Source organism: Tachysurus vachellii, chromosome 6, assembly GCF_030014155.1.
Source record: "Tachysurus vachellii isolate PV-2020 chromosome 6, HZAU_Pvac_v1, whole genome shotgun sequence".
NCBI lineage: Eukaryota > Metazoa > Chordata > Actinopteri > Siluriformes > Bagridae > Tachysurus > Tachysurus vachellii.
The window spans coordinates 15593301-15605800 of NC_083465.1; the positions used below are offsets into that span (position 1 = coordinate 15593301).

A 12500-nucleotide genomic window follows, 5' to 3' on the forward strand; every position below is an offset into this window, starting at 1 on the left:
AAATGAGTGCATTGTGTTCCTTTGTGCTGACATGTATGGAGGGCAGAGGCGTCACAAGCAGATTAGATCGTTCGGACGCAATCGGATCGCCGTGCGCTAGTAGCGTTCTGAGTGCTTCGCGTAAATTACGGAGGGCCGTTAATGAACGTGTCCACTGCCGATGCGCACTATATTATGTTCATTCATCATGCTTGAACTGCCTGACAGGCAAGTAGAAAACATCTTCTATAATCATATCGCTTCGTGTCAAACGCTGCGTCCTTTTGATGGCTCCGATGTTATTTCCCGCCTGCGAGTAATAGACAGCGAATGACTGTACTTCAGATTCACAACCGATACGTCCAAACGTGTATTTTCATTTAGACGGACTTCCTAAATCAAGCTGACGGAGCAATATGTTAATAACATTAACAGGACATATTAGTGTCATTTCACAGTCGAAGTATTCCCATTGTCATTATCCAAAATACAGCGTATGACAACAAGAAATACACAACACTAGCGAGCCTCTGTCACCCCAGCAGTTCCAGGACATTCATAGCGCAGAATGACTCGCTCGGATGTCTGTAAGACCTGTAAGACAAGCCACTCCATGCTCTCGCTCCTACACGCTGCTGTCATCCGCACAGAGAGAGCACAGATGCAGCGTCCTGAGGGATGCCATTCTCAGCTTCCTCCCACAGCACACTGAAGGACATCCAAAGAAGGAGAGCGCTCGCTGCGGTATTTTCGGCGCTGAGATAGTAAGAAGCGGCTACACCTGTCCCACATTTACTGCACTCCAAGTTGACAGGAGACAAAAGGGGCACTTTCACATATGCTGGATTTTTTCCGACTGAGCTGAACTGAACCCTGCTGCAAACTCGGCCGCCTGACAGAGATGCGTTCGTGCGTACAGAGATTTTAGCGCCGCGAGACGCCGGTTGCTGTACTATGAAGTGGCGTTCCTGCTACTGGTTGTCATAGTAATAACTTTGCTTAGTGGGTGGAGCATTCCACTTGACAACGAATCAGATTTCTTGCTGCTAATATAGAGATAATGTTTGTGTATAAACTTCATCAGTGTGTAGGAGTGTTGGAGCTGAAGGAGAAGCCGTGTGCGCTCTTTGTCACAGATCGTATGCTCTCTACTGCCTTCACTTCAGGTAGTCTCTGCATCGAACTCGCTCCATATTTGCATAAAGTGCAACTTCTCTCCAATTTATCATGACCCTGGACACCACATCACCACCACTGGCTGTGGCTCACATGGGCTGAAATCGTCAGCTCTCAACTGACAACGAACCATCTCTGAGTCGCTGTAGGTGTGAACGCAGTAGTGTTCTGCTTCCAACAAAGTGCACAAAAGCCAGCAGACTGTGTTAGAGTGCTGCGTAAAGTTCGAGCACAGAGCGTTCTGGATATTTGGGCTGATCTATTTAGTACAATTATTTAGTCATATCAGCTCCATGTTCTTAGTGTTTGTCTGATTTCCAGTATTTAATTTTTATGGGAAAAAGTTCAGTCTCTCACACACACACTTGCACACACACACACGCCAAACTCAGTAAATACCTGAACACTAACAGTAACGCAATTCCACACTTTTAGTTAGTAGCTTCTGTTAATGCAGCAGATTTTGTGCAGTGGCTTTTAATGCTGTGTTCACTCTGCCCTGGTTTTTGTCTCTTGTCAAACACTCAAAGGTAAAATGATCCTTCCCTCAAACCTGAGAAGTGGAGCAAAATCTGTAGCCTCATTTGTGTCATTTAAACTAGCCGTGAGTGCACGAGGAACAAGAATCTAACTGGACTCATGTCCTACAAGTAACCGGAGCTGAGAGGTTTGCATTCATTCCTGTAGTGTTAGCAAATCCTGTGAGTGTTGACATCCTTCCCCTTCATCATGTACACTGCGCAGCATGAACACACTCCTTTTACGCTGAATTCCTTCCTTTCTTCCTGAGATCAGTATGTGCAAGTTGTTTTTATTTATCATTAAAACTATAATACGAGTCTGTTTGGGGTTCATTCTAACAGAGGGATTGAGAGTGAGAATGGTACAGATCTACTATCACTACGCACTACACACTCACAACACAGTTAGTCTACACACTGAGGAAAAGAGTTTAATATCAAAGCAAATGAGAGAGAGAGAGAGAGAGAGAGAGAGAGAGAGAGAGAGAGAGAGAGAGAGACAGAGAGACAGAGAGAGAGCGATAGATAGGGAGAGAGATAAAGAGAGAGAGAGAGAGAGAGAGAGAGAGAGAGAGTGAGTGAATGAGTGAGTGAGAGAGAGATGGAGAAAGAGAGCGAGAGAGAGAGAGAGAGAGAGAGAGAGAGAGAGAGAGAGTGTGTGTGTGTGTGTGAGAAAGTGTGTATGTGTTGGAGTGTGAGAGATACACATAGTGAGTGAGTGGGGGGGGGGGGGGATTGGGGTCAAAAGGTTGTGTGCATGAGAGGCAGAGGAGAAAAACAGAATGAAAACCCTTGCAGGAAATATCACCTCCTTCCATTTAATGAGGTTATCTGTGAAAGGCGGTGCAGGATACACTCCACTTGTGCTAGTCACAACGGAAACATTTCATGTGTCCTAAAGAGGCCCATCTGAGTGCAGAGGAAGTGTAAAATATCAGTGATGCCCCGAGGAACAGACCTTTTCATTACATCTACTGTACTTCATTAATAACAAGGTGCTTATGATCATGTGAGTGATCACAAACACACTGATCAGTCTAATCAGCTATACGTGGCTTTGATCACTATAAGAGTGTGTGGTGCAGCAGCTGAAGACATTGGAGTCACTAGATACCGTGTGTGTGTGTGTGTGTGTGTGTGTGTGTGTGTGTGTGTCAGTGCTCCAGGTGGAGTGTGGGAGGAGAAGGCTGGCGTTCTGGCTTTTGTAGCGATTGCAGTCTGACGTTAAAGCACTAATCGCTTTAGCTGATCCCACTCGGCAGATGTTTGTCAGCCCATGCCACTGCTCTGCATTCACACTAGACTAAGTGCGATTAACCACAACTGTCCTTATTTATTTAAATATTTGTTTGTTTGTTTATATATTTCCCTCTCTCCTTGTCTTGCCCTGGCCCAAATCTTAATCCCGCACTAAAAAGTTTCTAGATCAATGCATTCTGGTTAAACTTGCCAAAACCAAACCAAACAAAACAACAAAAAAACAAAGAAAAACAAACATTGGGAATGAAAGACATTACCCTGGCTGTCTAACGGTGTCAATACAGACGATCATGTCACCTTATCAAGTCGAAACAAATGTTCCTGCTGTAAATCAAAGAGAATGGAAACGCTCGCACTACAAAGCGTTAGCCTCTTGTCATTTGATTCTGTCTCTCACCCCCTCTTTTCCACCCTTCCTCCCTGTTTTTTTTTTAACTCTGTTGTTCCATTCTGCAGGTGCTGGGGCCCCGAGGGCCCGCGGCGTCCACAGACGTGAGCCAGATTCGGATGGAGGCAGCAGCCCCTTGCACATAAACACTACCAGACGCCTTGGCCACATGTTACCTCCAGGTCCACATAGAGGAAGGGGGAGGAAGAGGGGGAAGGTCTCTGGGTCGAGGGGGGAGACCCGGTACTTGTCATGCCCATGATACAACGAGGACAAAATTCTTGAAACATTTCACAGCAAATAGAACAGAAAACTGCTCCCAAAGCCAAGCAAAAAAAAAAAAAAGCCCTGGAGTCAAGCCTGGTGCCACAAATTCAATCAGAAGACCGCTGGAGGTTTTGTTTGTGTTCGAGAATTTGTTCGTGGAGGAACTTAGACAGATGGAGCACTTTATTCAATCTACTCGATCCACATGTTTACCTCAAACGTATCATGCTACGCTTAGAATAATGCAAGAACATCTGCTAGAACTTTAGCTGATACAAACGTGGGGCTGTGGCTCGGGGTTTCTGTTCTGTGTGGCAGATATTAAACCAAGAAAGAAAGAAAGAAAGAAAGAAATAAATAAATAAAGAAAGAAAGAAAGAAAGAAAGAAAGAAAGAAAGAAAGATCTGAAAAGATGAGCTCAAGATGCAGAACAGTACTGAATAACGTTAGGAGTCTCCCCCCCCCCCCACCCCCTTCTTTAACAATGATTTAATGCCACATAAAGATGGAAAGGCGCTCCAACCTGTTAGCAGTGCAGACTTGTGGTGTGCTGAGTGGCCCCCCCTCCCCCTCCCCTCCCTTCATAGAGTCGGTGGGGAAGCTCCTTCTCTCCACGCTCCGAGCTACACCGGCCTCCAGCGCACCTGTAACCAAATAAAGCACACGTTACACTCCACTTAAAATGCAAGCTTCCACAGAGCAGTCCTGAGCGGTCGGGCTTCGTCACTTAACCCGACCACACAGGTGACTTCGCCTCTAATGCCGTGTCCTGTGTGGTTTGAGTGAGGCGTTGTGTTGTTTTTTGTGGAGATGTGGAGTTAAAAAAAAAAAACAAAAAAAAAACGTCAGTGATTTGAGTGAAGTCTTTAACCGTGAGCAGCTGGAATGGCTTGGAATCGCATGGCCCCTAGGCTCCCGCTCTTCAACGCTGTCCTTCTAAAAAGGTTATCCTAGAGCCATAGAGTCGCTTCTAATCCAAAATTCATTACATAGAGCAGTTATAACAGTTTAATGTGATAGGTTTCCTGAATGCTTGGCTAAGCTCCTTCACAGTTCGCTGCTAACTAAGGACAGGGTCATTGAGGAAAGAAGACACTTTATATGAGCTCGCAAGCGCCGTAAACATGTATGGTGGTGCGTGTCATCGTCAAATCAAATTTAGCGATCTCACAACTCACAGCACAGTGAAGGATAAGCCTATTAAGTCACGATTAACTCTGCAGATATATAAATAATAGCAGTGTGAAGACTCTTAAGTTTCTTGCCGTCGATCAGAGCGAGAGCTTTCGTTCCAATGAGGAAGGTCAAGCAGCAGCACGGGAGAAGACTCTCGGGGTGATAATGACGAGCTCCTGTAACACAGCCGGACAGCTCGGATTGCTGTCAACCTACTGCCTCGGTTTAGACCATCAGACACACACGTTCCTCTGAGAGCAGTGAAAACGTGGTGAAAAAGAGAATGGGCTGTGTAGCCAGGACTGGCTCATGAACACTACAGTACTCACTACTCAGTAATCTGACAGCTAGTTAAACAACATATCTTTAGCATGAGATACTGATGCTGCTCCAAATATTTCACAAACCTGAAACTTTTTAAATATATCTGTAAACTGATAGATTTCCCCATTTAACTGTAGCATCTACACCTTTCTATGTTTACAGTGAATTATTATCCACAAATAATCCTCAAATTATCCACAATCGACAAATTATTTGTGCTAATGCTAAGTCTTAGCTTGTTTAGTTTAGCTGCTGCATACTTACAGAAGCGCATTGAAATATCTTCATGCTTCTTCAAATAGGTTCTGATCTATCTATCTATCTATCTATCTATCTATCTATCTATCTATCTATCTATCTATCTATCTATCTGTCTATCTATCTATCTGTCTATCTATCTATCTATCTATCTACATCATATAAATAACTACTATATAAATAACTCTCTATTAATCCTGACTAACCGCTAGCTACATCCACTGAGACTGGATGAAAATATTTGAATTCCAGGAGTTGTATGATTACATTTACAGTATCTGGGAGACTACAGTATCTTCATCCAGAGTGGCTGACATTTATCTCATTTCTACATCTTAGCAATTGAGTTTTCAGGGTCTAGCTGAAGCAGTGGAAGCTTGATGATCCTAAGATTCATCATACAACCTTTCAATCAGTAAACCAACACCTTAACCACCGAGCTACTGCTTTGATTAAAGAATATTATTAATTCATCTTTAGTGTCCGCTTCGACCTGGTCACTGGATGTGGGGTTTATCCTGTGAACACTGTGGACAAGACCGGAATACAGTCTGGATGGTCCACACATTTACATGCAGGAGTTAATCCAATATTCAGCCATCTTCAAATGTATTTGTCCTGTACATGGGTATTACTACTGCTGAGTTTAACACACACACGCACGGACGCAGACGCACACGTATTATACCATATATGGAGCAGGACTACAACTCCCATCAGCCACTGCATCTCACTGCACTAGTGTTTCAATGGGCTCTCTAGGTGCTGAATCAGTATCTGGTGTACACGAGTTCAGGCACTTATGCCCCTTTTCCACTGAGGCGGTTTGAGTGCTGGTTCAGCGCCAGAGCCTAATTTAGAACCAGTTCTTTCTTTTTCGACAGCCAAAGCACCGGCTCTGAACCAGGAAAAGTGCTTCTTAAATAAGACCAAAACGTTGCTGGTCTAGACTTAAGAACCGCTTGTGTCCGGGGCTGTGGGCGGGGCTACTGTAAGCGCATTTGATAATATACCTTAAGTATACTAATGTTTAATACACTTTTACTTTACCGCAATATGACACATTATCAGCACACATGATAGTAAGTAGCTACATGCTAAGGCTAACATTTTTTCTGTGTTAATGATAAAAATAATGTTATGTACTTTCTCGATTGCAACCTCCGTTTATACAAATTACATGGAGCTGCACGTACACTTTGGATTCGCCAAGTTTGGATGCCAATGTAGGTTCACAAAGCCATGAGCATTAACAGTAAAGCAACATCCGCCATTGTTGATGTGTTTGTGTTTGCCGCTGCTGCGCTAACGTTGCTGGGAATCATGACGCGTATACAGTGACGTCAGACTCGGCTCTGTGACGGCTCTCTAGCCGATGGAAAGACAAACCGGTTCTTAGAAGGTTCGCCAGTGGAACCAACTTTGAACCAGCACCAGCACTAGCTCTGAACCAGCACCCGGTTCTTTTTGGTGAAAAAGGGGCATTAGTAAGGACTCACTAAGCACTGGGTCACTGATGACTCAATTTTCACCAACATGGCTCAATTCTTGTGATGTAAAACCTCACCAATGCTATTTATAAACAACAGAATGGACTTTGTCATCTTTTTGTTTGACTTTTTGTTGTGACTTTTTGTTTTTTATTCGTTTTTCAAACAGGTGACGGAATCGAACAAGTAGTGAATTTGTAAAAATTAAACACTTAAAAACACTTTCATTAAGACCTTAACAAACCATATATACAACATCAAATACATGTAAAAGTGCTTATGCTGACCTATAGCGTTGATGCTCCCTGGTCTTGATGCACTGCATTCTGGGATTTATTTTATGGAGTAATGTTCCAGTGCACGTAAAGGGTTTTGTGATTGAAAGAGAAAGCCCTTAAAATAGCCTTATATTCTTGTCATGCTCACGTTTATTTCGTGCTCGGCTAGTAGATGTGTGTATTTATGCTATGTAGCTTTAATCGTTGTTCATTTGTGTTACACTATTAAAGTCTATTAAAGTTTACATTTTATTATGTAGGGGTTATTATATTGCTGTGTTTGTTTTGACATCTTATTCCTCTGTATATTTACTACTAGACATTATAGTAGATATAGATGTATATTAGATGTAGATATGTAGATATAGATATATATTTATTATAGATGTATATTAGATATAGATGTGTATTAGGTGTAGATATGTAGATATATTAGATATAGATGTATATTTATTATAGATGTATATTAGATATAGATGTGTATTAGGTGTAGATATGTAGATATATTAGATATAGATGTATATTTATTATAGATGTATATTAGATATAGATGTGTATTAGGTGTAGATATGTAGATATATTAGATATAGATGTATATTTATTATAGATGTATATTAGATATAGATGTGTATTAGGTGTGGGTTAAGGTCTGGACTCTCATGTGTGTAAACAATGTCTCATTCTCCCTCATCCACTCTTTCAATATTTGAGCTTAATGAATCCTGCCATTGTCATCTAGGAATATTCCCATGCCATTAGGAAAGAAAAATAAAAGGTCTCAAGCCTTTATTTCTGACAAAGTGTCACTCAAACCCGGAACTCTCTAATACGGTTATTTTTAGTTCATTTGTAATGTGAATAATTTCTAATTTGTACTTAAGTGTATTTATATAAAGAGCAACACGGACCAATAGGAAGGCAACAGAACACAAACACACGTAAACTAACAAAAAGTGGATTCTGGTGGTGTTGTTGTTGTTTAGGATTCTCCATCTCAAAGCTTAGAAAGAGGATCTGTATCATTTCAATGCAAAACTGCACTGATAACCTACGTCAGTCTTTACACGAGTGGAACAACTCAACATTTTACAGAAACACAATTATAGTGAGTGAAATGAGTACATGCTTCAGTCCAGGAGAGAGAAACTGTCATTTCTGCAAATTTGAATCGACTAGAAAGCAATCAGCGAAATATGCAAACATTCATGAGGAAATAAATGTAGTAGAAAATTTGGTGCAGACCTGCAATTGCGTTTGAATGGGGAAAGTCAGGAGGGAAAAACACACTTATCACACACACACACACACACACACACGCACACATTCCACCGGCACTGAATATTAACTACAGATACAAACAGGTTAAAAACACATAAAAACCCACTAGAACACATGCTCAAGTTAACACCCTTTGCATGTGTTATTAAAGTGCATGCAAGTGTGAAGAAAGATGTTGAACACGCACAATTAGCTACATGCATTTATCTGAGGATGACTTCCTGAAGGTTATGAATGTACCGTATCTCTGTAAGCCGCATTTCTTTATAAATCACTGCCATCACAATGATGTTTATGCGTTAATTCTTGGCTGAGGTAAAGATGGCTGAGGTTAGGGTTAGACCAGTGTTTACATCTTCTCTGGAACCTCTATCTGAAATGCTTCGGCTGAAGTTCAGCGGATCTGCTGCACCACTCACGCACCTTATGTTCACTTATTGTGCTGGAAGTGAATAATAAATTAAGTGAATAAACTGTAAGTCATGACTGACGGTGAAGACCAAACCGTTGGAAATCTTCCTTTCACTAAATCTCTGCCATGTTTTAACTACATTCGGTGGTGGCTCAAGCAGTTAAGGCTCTGGGTGGAGGATCGGAGGACCAGCACTGCCAAGCTGCCACTCTTGTCCCTTGAGCAAAGGCCCTTAACTCTCTCTGCTCCAGGTTTGCTGTATCATGGCTGACCCTGCGCTCAAAACTCGGGATATGCGAAGAAAGAATTTCACTGTGCTGTGATGAATATGTGACAAAATAAGGGATTCTATTCTATTGAATTCTTACTCTTACTGATCTGTTCTTCTGAAGTACCCCCAAAGCGTCCCACTCGGAGCTGACTCGACATAACAACAAGTAAAAGCTCGGCACTTCGTTTCACAATGTACGCCGCTCTGTAGTTCATAAACCAGCGCCCTCTAATTTCACATCTTCCCACTTTCCTTTTCAGGATTTAATACACACAAATATACCTGCGCTTATTGATCTAGCACGCACCTATCGTGCCTTTCATTCAGCTCGAAACTGCTTCGGATCAAGTGGTGAGGTTGCATGAGTCTGACTCGACTGAATTAGACGTCCTGAAATTGAGAAGCGCATTAAACTACAGCTTACCTCCTCATAATACACTCTCGATCGGAAAAAAAAAAACAACCAGCCTAAGTGCAGAGACATGCAGAAAAAAATCAATGTAGCCAGCAGAGCAAACGGTTGGTAATTGCAGCTGGAAAGGGGAGTACTAAAGTGATTTGTTAAGGTGAAATAACACGGCTCCCTCCTAACAGCACTCGCTCATTGGAGGCAGAAGTATGGCGGCGGAGGCCTGCCAAAAGCAGTAATTGATAATTTACATGCAAATAGAAAAAGCCACAAAATGGGCGCAATTTAGAAAAGGCAGTGAGCTCTTTCAGATGCTGTGTGGCACTGGCTTCCTGCGAAATCAATTCACGCTCTGAAGAAACCATTTTCTTCAGCCGGAGATAAAGTGGCTGACTATGAGCTGTCAGATACTTATCAATGGGAAATTAGCGAAGGAGTACTATTTCCCCAAAAACAAGTAGGCCAAGTGTTCCACCTAGTGCTGTTGTCTCTCTTTCCAACGGACTTTATCGTCGTCTGCTACTTTCGGTGATGCGCTGCTATAAATGTCAACGATAAAATGTCTGGAGCATGTTTCCCTCAGACAGGTCATTTCTCAGAAAAAAATCAAATAAATCCTGGAACTCTAAATGGCACAGTTTGAAGGAGAAGCAGTGCTGTTTCCTTGCCTTGAGTAACACTTGCTCCTGTGCTTCTACACAGATCCTCCACCTTCATGTCTTATCCTTTGGAAAACATCCCTCAGCTATCATTGCTCAAGGCAGCGGCTCTAGACAACAGCGTTCTCAAACAGACGACAAACTGCTCTGTTTGCATGACGCAGGAACGTTCCGGCTCTCAGCAGGCAGCTTACCCGCTAATCTCATCTCATCTCATCTCATCTCTCAACACAAGCTACAAACCCCAAATTTCATTTTAAAGTTTCTACCTAACCACCAGCCCATTTTTTCTTTTCATCTTAGCCCCAATGTGTTTAGTAAATGTTAAGAAAATGCACAGTAGTTTTGAGTTCTAACCTCTCCTGACCGCTCACGATAGTACTCGATTACTAAAAACATTCCTGGCAACAGTGGAAATGACTCATAATCAAATATTCCTGCAAGGTCTGAGACGTTAAGAGAGTGAAAATGTTCAAATTGGAGTTTCTACAGATCTGTTTCTGTCTTGATACACGATATGGAGCACGAGCTAATCGATGGTAACTACGGGATCCGACAAAGGAAATTTTTATTTTTTTTTATTGTTTACACTGTATATTTGGGCTTTTTTTCGAACAACATTCATCTGAATTGGACTAAATGTTCCATGGTGGTCCAGTGGCAGGATCACTGGCTGGGGTTCTGATTAAATGGTTCATTAATGTAAATGTAAAACCTGTGCTAAAATCAAACATGTGGATGGGAAGCTGTGCCATGGCGACCCCCGAACATCCGAAGGACAACGTGCACGCATCAAAATGCACACATTTTTCTAACACTGCATCATTAAAGCCTACAGGTTACTGGATGATTGTGACTAAGCTGAAACAAATCACCCAAAACAAATCATTAAATCATAAAATAACAATTTTTATCAGATTATATAAGTTAATAAAGTTTTCTTCCTGCTCTCCCTTACAGCAAGAAATAGATACTGAAGTTTTTCTGCTCAGGAAACAAACACATTATTTAAAAAAATAAAAAACAAAAAACACATTATATAAAAAAAAAAAAAAAAAAAAAAAAAATTATTTAATTTTTTTTAAGTGTGATGAGTCTGTCTGTGTTTTTGCCCTGTTTCTGTCTGCTGTCTTTCCCTGTTGTTAATTGTTGGCTCCGCCCACACGTTTGTTCCCACGGACACTGATTGAACTCATTCATCTCCTCAGGTGTGTTGTCTTTGTCTCTGATTGTCTCTGCTTTGTCATTGGTTCCTGTCAGCTATATATACTCTGTTTGTCCACTTCCCTGGTGTTGGTCGTTGTTACATGTTGGAAGTTTGTTTCTATGTTCCCGGTCCCTGTTAGCTCTGTGGTCTGTCTGTCTGTCTGTCTGTCTCTGGTGTTTTGGATAATTAAACTATAGACTGCATTTGGATCCTAGCTCGCCTTTGTCCTGCATCATAACATTAAGAAAAAACACATTATATAAAAAATACAGGAATTTATTTTGCAATAGCACGTACACACTGGACTATTGGAAATGTTCACGCTTGTGTGTATAAGTAGGTTTTAAGAACACACATGATATGAACTAAGGTGGGCACGGTGGCTTAGTGGTTAGCACGTTCGCCTCACACCTCCAGGGTTGGGGGTTCGATTCCCGCCTCCGCCTTGTGTGTGTGGAGTTTGCATGTTCTCCCCGTGCCTCGGGGGTTTCCTCTGGGTACTCCGGTTTCCTCCCCCGGTCCAAAGACATGCATGGTAGGTTGATTGGCATCTCTGGAAAATTGTCCCTAGTGTGTGAATGAGTGTGTGTGTGTGTGTCCTGCGATGGGTTGGCACTCCGTCCAGGGTGTATCCTGCCTTGATGCCCAATGACGCCTGAGATAGGCACAGGCACCCCGTGACCCGAGGTAGTTCGGATAAGCGGTACAAGATGAATGAATGATATGAACTACGTGATTAAAAATCAAATGAAATGGTCAACCGGTAGAGTATTATAAGAAATAATCAATCAGTGATTGTCCTAATCCTTAAAAACAAGCAGTTCGGTGATATATTGTGTGTTGAGGACACATGAATCTGGAGGCAGACTGAAACTGGGTCTTTAACATCACACTCCTGCTGATCCTGGACCTGTTGACCCTAAAATTACACTCAGTTTACTCTTCTAATTCTCATTAGCTTCCCAGCTCGGCTACGAGGCCCTCCATGCTGAAGACATTTAAGATAATCTCAGAGATGTCTCGTGTATTTCAAGATCAAGCGTTCAAAGGAAGCCCTGAAGTCAAGCTGCGATGTAAAGCCATGATTGTAGAAGCATCATATAGCAGCAGAAACTGGCTGCAGGATGCAGCGTTTTTTTTTAGTCT

At 42.1% G+C, this 12500-nt stretch overlaps 1 protein-coding gene across 4 annotated transcripts in view; it reads right to left on the minus strand.

Annotated features, from left to right (window-relative positions):
• Positions 1 to 12500, minus strand: part of zmiz1a (zinc finger, MIZ-type containing 1a) — a 121180-nt gene that overhangs the window by 84771 nt on the left and 23909 nt on the right. For 2 of the 4 annotated variants that reach the window (XM_060872503.1, XM_060872505.1), the window contains exon 2: positions 4116 to 4236. The exons of the other annotated variants lie outside the window; for them this stretch is intronic. The gene's annotated coding sequence lies outside the window, so the exon portion shown is untranslated. The remainder of the gene's footprint in view (positions 1 to 4115; positions 4237 to 12500) is intronic. 4 annotated transcript variants of the gene reach the window in all.